The 13,016-nt window shown below is 38.9% G+C and overlaps 1 pseudogene; it reads left to right on the top strand.

Moving 5' to 3' along the window:
- The first annotated feature begins 4,259 nt into the window (after positions 1-4,259).
- On the top strand, positions 4,260-4,378 carry LOC111747462 (annotated as a pseudogene).
- The last annotated feature ends 8,638 nt before the right edge of the window (positions 4,379-13,016 follow it).

A 13,016-nucleotide genomic window follows, 5' to 3' on the forward strand; every position in this document is an offset into this window, starting at 1 on the left:
GAAAAATAAATCGTACCCCATCCACAAGAGTCTGCGGAAGATTTCTACACATTAGGACTGAATTACCTTAGGCCCTAAGAATTCACCTCCTCGGAGTTGCATTTTAACATTATACCCTTGACTTTCCTGGACGATGGCTGAGAGAACCAATCAAATGAAGTCTACTTTTGAATTTTTGTATTGTTTTTACCACAGCGCTCTCTGCAATGATTCATCTATTTTTCATGTTTATTGTCTTTCTATCCATTCCAATGCAAAAACTACTTGAAAATAAGGAGTTTGTCTGTTTTGTTCATCATGTTATCCCCTAGAACTGCACATGACAAGTAGTGGGCAGTCAAATTTCTTGATTAACTAATAGCTAATATTTATTTATACAGTTCATCTAACTGAATCTTCACAGCTTTAATAGGTAGATACTGTTGTTATCTCCATTTTACAGATGAACAAGCTACAGCCCCAGAATAAGCTGCACTAAAACAAAATTTAAATACAAATTCAACAAAAACTACGTTCTCACCCACTAGGCTGTACTGCCCACTTCATGGCATCATCACCTGAAATAAAATCCCAAGTAAGAAATTAGAGTAGAGTTCAAAGTTAGGAAAGGCTTTGCTTTACTCTCACAGAAATGGATGCTCTTCCTTTCTGATAATTAGTGTTATACCGCTGATTGTGCATCTTTTCACTTTGGCTTCCCGAAAGCCAAGGGCTAAATTTGAAGCTCTGATGGCCTACTGTTGGCACTTCAAGTCTTCATATTAACTGCACTCCACTTCATTCCCAACTTTGCACCTTTATTTGTATCTTTCTGTCCTCATTCCCCTTTCTGTAATATGATTATAGCCTTTATGGAATGAGAGAGGAAATAGTACAGAAAATAGATGAACGACAAACAAAATACAGTTTCCCACCTGTTTTTCCAGTTGTTGGATAAAATAAGGTTCCCATCAGTTTCCGCCCCCTCTGAGCACATGTTGTGCTCCCCAAACCTCTGTTCAGACAAAGGCTGGAGGATGGGTTGCCCTAGCTGAGTGGCCTCTGATTGGATCAAAGCTAGCACCTGACTCCAGAACAGCTCCCCCAATGAGGTGCCTCAGGGGAAAGATTCAGCCAATAGGCTATCTGACATCCACTCAGCCAATCCTCAGGAATCCACGCAGGGAGAGAATGGACTATTGGCATATCACTTTGATCACTTTATAGGCAGAATATCACCGTATTTGCTTTTTAATCTGGCTTGAGAAGTTTTAAATTGAATCTTCGACTAATATGTAGGACATAGGAGAAATTTCTCTGTGCCCATAAAATCGCTTTTTGCACCTCCTTGTTCTCATAATAGCTAATTTGGGCTGAACCTTAAGATATGCTGATGCTATATGAGCACTTTACATGTATATCTAATTATAACAACCCTCTGAGCAGGTATTGCCATTCTCCCCCATTTTACACGTGAGGAGATATAAAGGTCAGGATTTGAACTCAGACAATCTGATTCCAAGAGCATGCTTTTAAATTTCATACTACACCTCATTCCCACTGCTGCCCACCTGATTACTGTTAAGGCAGACCTTAGTAAACCGTCTCTGAATAAAAAAAACTGCTGCATGGCCTTGAAAATTCACTTCAAGAAGGGCCTAAGAAGAAGCAATGGAAAAAAAGTCTGGTCTGAGTCTAATGACTTAAATTTGAGTGCCTCCACTTATTTGTTCCTTATTTCCCTTTTCTACGCCTCAATTTTCTCACTGGCTCTGTGGGGTCCAATTCATTACTTTGCTGACCTCACAGAGGTGTGTAAGGGTTCTTTAAGGTAATGGGTTTGAAAACTTTTTGTACTCTATGAAAAGTCAAACCAATGTATGAGATTGGGGGAGCCGGGGCCGTTGGCTGAAGACAAAGCCCTAAACTTTGTGCAGTGAGTCAAGAAAAGGGATGGAAAACTAATCCAGGCTCAGTGAGGGCTTCTCACTCAAAGTCTATTTTTCATGTGAGGGATTCCCTCTTCCCACCTGATCTTCCTCCCCTCTTTCTAGCCTCCTTCCCCCCTGCTATCTTCAAAGCTGAAAATGTTCTTCCAGCTGCTCAGGGACTCTTTGAAGTAGCCTAAGACAGATGGAAAGGTTGATTGATGGAGGCTTCCCAAGGTCACGCAGGGCCCCTTGGAAGGCAGAAGTCCCTAAAGCCCCCAAAATGCAACCTTTCCAAAACTAAGTCTTGCCACTTAATGATGAAAGTCACTTCCTCTTCAGTGAGTGCTTTGTGTGAATCATCCCCAAACTCTCCTAACCCTTCAGCATATCCTTGGCCTTCCAGCCCAGCTAGCAGACAAGGGTAACTGAGACCCTCAACTCTGAGAAACCACTTGCCCAGGATCAGATAGAAACTAGAACTGGACCCACATTTATGAGATTCAAATCTCCAGGGAAGATTTGAATCTTCCCTGCACTCCCACTGCTAGAGTGGGTCAGCTTAACTCAAATTTGGCATAGAGCGGTAGTCCTCAAAGAGTGGTCCATGGGGCCCTGGGGAGCCCTGGGACTCTTTCAAAGGACTATATGGGTCAAAATTATTTTAATAATAATACTAAGAAATTATTATTTTTTTTTTACCGCATTGACATCTGCACCGATGGCACAAAAGCAGTGGTGGTAAAATTGCTGGCACAAATCGAGGCAGTTGTACCATCTGTACTAGTAGCCATCGTCATCTTCACTAACATGCACTAGTAGTCAACAAAATGCCAGTTTGACTTAAGAATATCCTTGACAAAGCCGTACAAGAATTAATTTTATTAACTCTAGACCTTTGAATACAAGTCTTTTAAATTATGTCCTGTGATTAAATGGAAATTGCACAAAAAGCACTTTCACTGTTTTATTGAGGGAAAATTCAACTAGCGTAAAATGAACCATTTTAAAGTGAACAATTCAGTAGTATTTAGATCATTCGCGATATTGTGTAACAACCACCACTACTCAGGTCCAAAACATTTTCATCACTCTAAAATAAAACCACATACTCATTCATCACTTACTCCCCACACAGAAAGCACTTTTGCTTTGTGCAGAAGTAGAATGGTTATATTAAGGAAAAGCACTTGTGCAATTAATTGTTTAAGTAGCAATCTTAACTAACTATTTTTTTAGGGGGAAAAGGTGTAAAAAAAAAACCTATTTTTACTTTATTTGAAAAAATGGTCAATATGCAAACTACAGTTATTCAGACTTGGATATTTGGCAGACATTTTTCTCAAAGATCTATTAAATGAGCTCTTCACATCAAGTAAAACAGATGATAGTATCTTTTGCCAATGATAAAATTTGAGCTTAATTAGAATTTTGAAAAACTTAAATGTTCTACCAAAACTTGACAACTTCCCAATCCTAAATTTCTTTTCTGCTTATATTGGTGGTAATACTAACTAAAGTGAATTTTTGGTATTGTATATGAAATGTGTCAAAATTTGGAAGAGCTGCATAACCCAGTGAACCAATATTTTCCAAATGTCCAATACATTATGTTTCCAAATCATGCATGAATAAAAGATCCATTCAAAATGCAAGATAAACCAATGGATTTTAGTATAACTGAGAACAAAAAATTCGTTCATATGAATCTATGCAACTACACTTTAAGAAGCTACTACTTATCAAGTTTCAATGTAGTATCAAATAAGAATATCCACAATTATCTGAATTGTATAAAGCTGAATTGTCTTCACATATTTCAGCTAAAACAAATTGCCACAGAAAATGCAGAAGCAGATATGAGAATGCAGAATTCCTCTGTTAAGTATAACTCTAATGAGACCTGCAAATGTGTAAACGATGCCATTCTTCTCACTAAATTGTTTTATGTTGGAAAATACAGCTATTTTTTATAAAAATGTGTTATTTGTGGTAATATGTCATAGGCTTACAATATTATTTTTTAAATCATGATGTTTTAATAAATAAACACTTTAATATTTTGTCAGTTTTAAATTCTAGCAAGGTAAATATCAACTGACATAACTTACATAAACAAAAATTCATTAGGACCCTCAATAATTTTAAAGAAACCAACAAGTTTGAGAACCACTGGTAAAGAGTATTCAATGAAATTTCTCAACCTCGGAGTCATTTTTAGTTGGTACATGGATTTTTAATTTAAATATTTATGTTTAATATAGATTTGGAAAAATATCACAGATCAAACTTAGTATTACAGATACCTTTGCTGAGGATGGGGCTAAATATACTTATATAAAATGATGGATTGTCTATGGCCATGTCATCCTGAACAAGCCTGATCCCGTCTGATCTCAGAAGCTAAGCAGGGCCAGGCCTGGTTAGTATTTGGATGGGAGACCACCTAGGAAGACCAGGTGCTGTTGGCGTAAAATATAAAAAATAAGGGATTATAAGCTGACAAGGTCCTTGCAATCTGTGAGGTCAACCTATGGTTGCCTCGCCTAAAATAAATAAATAAATAAATATAAATAAATAATAAATAAATAAATAATAAAAATAAAAAAATTATGGATTGGTTCAAAGAAAATACGAAGTAAATGTTAGTACAAAGCCGATTATGTCAAAAATCCATGAGGTTAGTACCCAAATAACTGGATTTTGGGAAACATTTAAATACTGATTGAATTCTTGAATTAGGCAAACCTGTCACCATACCTTACTATGTGGGCACTCCATCCAGAAAATGAATTATTAAGGGGGTTAAATGAGTTACTACATGTGACATGCACAGTAGAGCTCAGTAGGTGTGTTTCTATCCCATTCTTCCATGGAGAGGTGCCTAGCAAACCAATGTCAGGAAAGGCCTGCTGCAATTCCAAGTAGGAGGCCTGGATTCTTGACCCAGCTGACTCACTGCCTGACCTGACCCCACCCTCAGGGCCTCAGTTTTCTCATCCAGAAAATGACAGGGTAGGATGTCATCCTCTCTCCAGATCCTCCCAATCCTACCAATCATCATCTGATTAAAGGATCCAGCCTCACCTTATTTGATTATTGCATCAAAGAATCACAGAATTGTATCTGGAAAGGACTCAAGAGCTCCAAATGTCTCCCTGGTATGCCCCCGCTCCACCCCCAATTACAATAAATGAAGAAACTGAGGCCCAGAATGATTTAAGAAGCCAAGCAAGTTGCTAGGTCACATGGTGGGGAGTGGGGGAGGGGGGAGGGTCAGGTTGTGGCTAGGTACTGTCCCAGGGTCCAGTGGGAAAATGAGAGTGCTTCCTCTACACTTAGATAAATGACTTAGGTGTTCGGTGGTTTAGACACTGCTCACACCTTAATAAATACCCTGCAATTCCTCTGGGAATAGGAATCTCACTTCAGTTTGAGAAAATCAATGCTGTTTGGTTGGAAACATTATGTTACCCAGATTGAATAACGGCTCCATGTTACTAAATTCACCTTGAAATCAGTCAACCCCCTCTAAATCCCCGCCCAAGGCAAAGGTGATGAAATTGACAAGAATAGGATAGAAAGGGATTGCTGGGGAGGAGGACCATGAGAAAGAAGGGACCCTTCCCTCCTCTCCATTTTCTCTCCCTGTCTCCTCTCTCTATTCTCCCCAATGTAAGACAACACACCGGTTTCAGCACCCAGCTTGCTATACCCAAAGCTTCCCTGCGGCCTGGGCCAACTCACAGCCACAAATAGAACCAGAATCCACTGAAAATAGCTCCTCCTCCCTTCTGCCCAGAGTTTCCAGGTGCTGGCAGGGACGCCCTGCCCCCACCAGCCAGGCCCCAAGCAGGGGACTCAGATTGAGAAACACCAAGGTCACAATCGGAGACCATCTCAGGAACAACAGCCCCAATAATAACTGACTCTTATTAAGTGCTGACTCAGTGCCAGTACCACTGAGAGCTTTAGTTTTCAGCAGCCCAATGAGGAAGGTCCAGGGGATTAACCCCCTCATGCTTGCCCATGACCACACAGCCAGTGGAAGGTGAGACTGGAGTCCACATGGTTAACCACTGTACTACACTCCTCTCTCCATGCAAGGCCTCTGTACCAATTAGCTTCAGATCCCTGAGGCTATGGGGAGCTCAAGTCTTCCAGACCCTCTAATAGATAGGGAAACTGAGACCCAGACAGAGCCTTACCCCAAGGTGCTCAGTAAACAAGTTAAATGAGTATCAAGGTCTCTCAGCTCCAAGGCCAATGGTTTTTGCAAAGGTTGAAGCAAACAGAGGCTTTCTTGTTTCTTTTATGTGCAAGCCCTATGGGTCTTTTCTTTTTCTTTTTCTTTTTGCCTTTTTTTTTTTTTTCACATTTCAACCTCCTCCTGTTTCCCACCAGTGCAGAAAGCCCACCCCAAATACCCATCTGGCAGCCAAGCATCCTGAGATTACCTCTTCTTCTTGTGCTCAGGGTGTTTAATGTTCTGGGGGAAGAGAGCAAACAGCAGGGCATAAATCATGGATGACATGGGCTGGCTTTGCTGAATATGAAGCAGACAGGACCCAGCAAGGAAAGAGAATTAGCAGGGATTTGTTCGCTCATTTAAATCCAAGGTCCAAAGGCACACGTTTCTCCTACCCCTTAGAATGAGATAAATTTTCCTCTACTTCAAGATCCCATTAGCTATAAAATTATTTTCCAAAACAGTCTGAACCTCTTTGGCGATGACAAGAAAGACTAAAATAAGGCCGTGGAAGATCTACTGGGGAGGACTTAAGTTATTTAAGTGGTCAAAGGGTATGAAATAGAGTCTCACACCTAGTATCAGAGGATCTCAGTTCCATTCCCAGTCTCTGCCCTCCTGGGACCTACCAACAAAACAAAGTCAATAGAAGGCCAGGTAAGTACTCTGATGGAGAAGACAGAGGATTTATGGCAACAATTAGGTAGGGAATCTATTGCCATTCTTATGAGGGTCCAGGTAACATTGATGGAGACTGGAAGGAAAGGTACAAATTAATCAAGCAATAGCAGGAGAAAGGGTGACTCAGGGAGAGGCAATAGCACATGCAATGATCCAGAGGCAAAAGAGAGGCAACATATTCACAGAATCAACCAATTGGAACAAATATAGGTTTATTTGGGCATCTCTCTGTAAGGCAAGCTTACCATTCTAAGACTGGAATCTTGCCGAAATTCTATGACTTAATGCTGTGTTAATTATAGAGTGTAGGCTGGATTCCACAATGGCTGCATTCTTTTAATATTACGAATTCCTTCATCAGCACCTCTAGGAAATAATAAACCCCGTTCCAACAAGTTTCTGGATGTTGACAAGTCCTTTTATTGGCTGTATTCCATCTGTCTCCCTGAGTCCTACATTCTCGACTTTTTAAGGTTGATTGTTCTAGAACCTAATCCACTCTATCCTCCTTTATCAGGGCATACATGGCATAAAAGGGCAGCCAGTGTGACCCGGAGGCCTTGGTCTTTCTGGAAAATTATAGAATTATATCTAACCAGAGGGAAAAAATAAAGCCCTAATATCCTCTACTCCTAGCACAACAGAATGGAAGATTGCCTGAACACCTCTGTGGGAAATGCAGCTCTAAAGGCAGGAAAAGGTATCAGAGATGTAGGCGGAAATAAATCTTCTCTTTCCACCAATGAGGCTCAAAGAGGCTAGATGACTTGCTCAGGGTTTGGAAGCCAAGAAATGGCCAGGCCAGCTTTCAAACCCAAGTGACTGGCCTACAACTTCAAAATTTCCAAAATGTTTCTGAGGGATGATATTACATAGCTATCGTCAAAATAAACAGAACAAAACAAGAGTTTTCCAGCTGAATAAATTTGAGACATGCTGAAGTTCAACAAAAGTAACCAGATTATTTTCTTTTCTTCAGGACTTTCTCAGAGCCTTGATAGGCTGATATACATAGTGATCTTTAAAGAGGAGGTTATGGAGTTTTCAGAGTGTCCAGAACTCATTTAAGCTGAAGACATGTCGTTCCTGGGCAACTCCTGGGATGTGGTTACCTTGGAATCCACTTTGGGAAATACTGTACTATCCCACGTTTTTGTAGTGGTTTTTCTCTATGTATATAAAGAGAGTCCAATCTATATATTTTGGATAGATTAATGGATGCATAGCTAGACCATTTCCTTGTTGTGTGAATTCAGGTATATGACATCTTCCCCTTCTTTGAGCCTCAGTTTTATCCCCTGAAACAGGCGCCAGCAGATTTTTTTCTGTAAAGGGCCAGATAGTACATATTTAGACTTTGAAAGCCACATACATCTCTGTGGCATGTTCTTTCCTTCTTTCTTCTCTTTCTTTCATTTCCTTCCTTCCTTTCCTTCCTTCCTTTCTCTCTTTTAATAACTCTTCAAAATGTAAAATCTATTTTAGCTCTCAGGCCACACAAAAACAGGCACGGGGGTGAGTGGGGGCGCAAGATTTGGGCCTGAGCTGTAGTTTACTGACCGCTGCTCAACAGTGCTTAACATATGTAAGGCGTGAGGAAATCTGCTAAGTATTCTGCATTTTGTTATTTCTTGGCCCTCCTAAGCCACTTTGGGAGATGGACACCAAGTTTCATCCAGGGAATGAAAATGATGAACCCTCTTTGCAGGGCTGGTCAGTAGCCAGACAAAGTTGAAATGTGGACCCTTGAATTCGAGTCTTGAGGACAAACCCACTAAGTTCTGATGTTGGGAGAAAAGATGCCCAACCTATTCTGTGGACCTGTAGCATCTCTGCAATTTCTATAAGAGAAGGGTTTAAGAGGAGTACCTCAGGTGAAGAGAGGGACTAGGAAATGTCTCAAAGCTGCATTTGTAAAGCACATTTGCATAGTAAGCACACTTTTTACTTATAGTGAATGTTTGCTTCGGATACTTGGGAGCGGGCTGATAGAGAATATGGGGTAAAATTCTGAAACCATCTCTCAGATCTGTTCCTGCTGTAGCTGCTGTGGACCAATTGCATTGTGTTTTTTTTTTTTTTCAGGACTCCATCTCATTGGTCCACAAACTAATCTGAGGCTGGTAATATGATCTCCAATGAATGACAGAGAGGTGAGGCTCCAGGAGGCTTGTTAACTCATTTACCTGCCCGATGTCTTTCAGATGATAAGTGATGAAATCACAGTTCAGTTGCACATCTCCCTGGCTCCAAAGTCAGGGCCTGTTTCAATACATCCTGCTGCTTTGGACCACTTCCCAAAGCCTATGTTTGAATGATCAGAGTACTTACAGTCAATTTCTTACACTTTCATACTTAATTTACATAGAGCATTAGATTGCCTCATAAATGCTGAGTCTTTATTGAGTCTTTGTGTGGATTGATTTCATGTGTTTTGTTCACCCAAGTTCAATATTTGCGTCAAAATTGTTTTTCAGATCTTGGCCCAGAAATAGACCCACAAAAATAGCCCAACTAATTTTTGACAAAGGTATAAAAGCAATTCAAGAGAAGGAGGATCACCTTTTAAACAAATGGTGCAGGAGCAGTTGGACATTCATTGGCAAAAAAAAAAAGAAAAAGAAAAAGAAAAAGAACATCGACCAAACCCACACACCCTATACAAAAATTAACTCAAAATGGATCAAGAACTTAAATATAAAATGTAAAACTATAAAACTTTTAGGAAAAAAAATAGGAGAAAAATCTACGAGATCTAAATCTAGGCAAAAGGTTTTAGTCTTGACACCAAAATCATAACCCATGAAAGAAAAGTTTCATAAGTTGGACCATATCAAAAAACAAACAAACAAACAAACCACCTCATGCTCTGTGAAAGACTCTGTGCAAAAGATGAAAGGAAAAGCTACAGACTGGGAGAAAATATCTATAAACTACATATTGACAAAGAACTCTCAAATTCAACAGTAAAAATCAAACAATCTAATTAGAAAATAGGCAAAAGACATGAACAGACATTTCATTGAAGAGAATATACAGATGACAAATAAACACATGAAAAGATGTTCTTCATCATTAGTCATTAGAGAAAAGCAAATTGAAACCACGATGGGCTATAACTACATACCTATCAGAATGGCTAAAATAAAAATAGTAATAACATGAAGTGCTGATGAGGATGCAGAGAAACTGAATCACTTATATATTGCTAGTGGTAATGTAAAGTGGCAGAGTCACTCTGGAAAAAAGTGTGGCAGTTTCTTACAAAATTAAACATACATTTACCAATATCCAATGATTGTACTCTTGGCCATTTATTCCGGAGAAATGAAAACTATATTTACACAAAAATCTGTACATAATTGTTCATAGCTTTATTCATAATAGCTCCAAACTGGAAACAAACCAAATGGGTGAGTGTAAAGCAAATTGTGGCACATCCATACTATGGAATATTATGCAGAAAGGAAAAGGAAGAAAATATTGCTACCTGCAACAATATCATTGGATCTCAAAGGAATTATACTGAATGAAAAGAGCCAACCTCAAAAGGCTACATACAGTATATCTATATTTATAGATATAGATATACGTACATCTACATATACGTTTTTTGAAATTACAAAATTATAGAGATGAAGAGATTAATGATTGTCAAGGGTTAGGGAAGTGGGAAAGAAGGAAGAAAACTATCATCATAAAAGGTTTATATGAGGGATCTTTAAAATGGAATTGTTCTCTATCTTGACTGTGGTGGTGGTAAAACAAACCTGTGTGATAAAATTTCATAAAACTAAACACACATGTACACACAAATGAGTGCATGTAAACTGCTGAAATATGAGTAAGGTGGTTGAATTATATCAATATCAATTTCCTGGTTGTGATATTATACTATAGTTATGCAAGATGTTATCATTGGCGGGAAATGGGTGAACAGCATAGGGGATCTCTCTTGGTAGTATTTCTGACAATTGCATGTAAATCTACAACTATCTCAAAATAGAAGTTTTTTTTTTTTAATTTATTTGAGTTCTTGGCCCAAGATGGTTCCTTTCAAGGCTGATGGTTGCACTCACCATTCATTTGTATACAAGGTCTCACCTAATAATCCTTAGCAAATCATATATATCAGGGTACTGGGCTAAGTGCACTCCATAGATTATCTCTTTTAATAGAACCTAGGGAAGAAGAAAACAATGTTATTATATCTCCATTTAATAGATGGGGAAACTGAGGCTCAGCAAACTCAAGTCATTTTTTCCAATATACACAATTTTTAAGAGCTAGGAGAAAAACCAGAGCTTTTGAGTCCAAGACTCATACCCTTCACATCTTCACTATTCTTCCTCTCTGATTAGATGCTATGTGGCAATGGTCTTTGGTCTAGGCTGGACTCGAACCTGGGCCAAAAGGCCAGGGTTCTTGATTAGTTACCAAGAGGCACAGTACAGTGGAAAGAACATTAGAACTTTCTACTAGATTCCTCTAGACCATTCCAATTCCCAAGACTAAATTTAAGTCCCAACACCATCTGTAGGCTGCGTGGCCTTGGGAAAGTCACTTCTGTCTGAGCTTCCTCACCCTCTAACCAGAGCTTGTAATTTCAGCATTGTCAGTGGATCAAATGAAGTAATGCATTTCAAAGGACTTTGGACACTCCAAAGGAGGCAGTTATTATTAATAACAGGGCACTATGAAATAAATTCTAAATATAGGCCACTCACTCCTATTTATCTTCTGGCTTAATGGTAAACACTTTGAGGGCATAGGCTGAGTTTTAGCTTTTTATTTTATCTTAATCTCTCCTTTATAAAGCCTTCACAAAAATTGGCAGGTTTCTCAAAGTCCTTGTTAGCTACCCGATTGGTAGAAATGTAATTAGAACACAAAAAGAAAAGTATTGATGGTAAAAAATAAAGAACCCTGTGCTTTAACTGCATTTTTCTTGTTTAAAAAAAAAAAAAAATGAGGAGAACAGAGAATGGTCTCAGACAAAAATTGGCTCCTAAATTTCCTGCTTTATAACCCCAGGTAACTTCTTGTTTTCAATTTTGGAAGTGTGGGTTCTATCTTTTCAGGGGCATGAAAGAATGTGAAATTTGCAAAATCATTTGAGGTACAGCATGTTCTTGCTATTTATACCAACCAGAATCTGTGGCTGTTTTTTGGGCAAGATTTTCCACATAAAATCAACCTTTTTTTCCCCCCATTCCCATTTTTGACAACCTTGCAAACTCACAAACAAATTCCTCAGCTTTATTACTAATGCCAATAACATGAACTTTTTAAACTGTCTTTCATCTCAACGTCTTAAGCAATGTTGCAAATGGTAATTAAAGCTCAACATCCTGGTGAGGAAGGCATCTATTATCCAACCCATTTTCCAAACGGGTAAACCCAGATTTACAAATTAGAGGCCTGGCCATTGGTCATCAGGAGTAGGAGCAGGGAGGTGAGTGAAATGAATTCTAGGCTTCCCAGCTCTTGACTTCACCAAGAATAGTAAGATCCTGTGGAAATGCCCTCTCAGAGCAGGCATTCACTGAGGTGGAGTGATCCAGAGAGGGACAGAAGAGAGGAAAAGGCCAGATTAAGTGATACTCAAAAGAAGGGAGGAAAGGAAGGAAGGAAGGAAGGCAGGGAAGAAGAGAGATAGAAGGGAAAATAAAGAAGGAAAGAAGAGAAGGAGAAGAAGGAGGGAGGGGGAAGACCTAAAACCCCTTAGAAAAGAAAACAAATTTATTTAATCCATAAATTTGTTTGAAGCTAGGGATGAGTGTGATTGAAAAAAGTAATATGTTTTAACTGTCTGATTTTATAATGAAGAGTAAGGAGCATAAGATTTTTTTAAATATCATATTTTGAAATAATTACAGACTCACACGAAGTTGCAAAAATGGTACAGAGAGGTTCTGTGTACCTGTCACCCAGCTTCCCCAGTGGTAATGCCTCATATAACTATAGTTCATTACCAAAACCAGGAAATTAATTGACACAATGCAATTGATAAGACTGTAGACCTTACTCATATTGCACCAATTTGGGAAGCATCATGTATTTAAAATTTTTTATTTCACATATAAAGTACATAAATCTTAAGTGTCCGGCCTGATGAATGTATACACCAAGGTAACCAACAACTCTACCAAGATATAGAATGTTATCATTCCCCAAGC

The sequence above is a fragment of the Pteropus vampyrus genome, unplaced genomic scaffold (assembly GCF_000151845.1).
Source record: "Pteropus vampyrus isolate Shadow unplaced genomic scaffold, Pvam_2.0 Scaffold223, whole genome shotgun sequence".
NCBI lineage: Eukaryota > Metazoa > Chordata > Mammalia > Chiroptera > Pteropodidae > Pteropus > Pteropus vampyrus.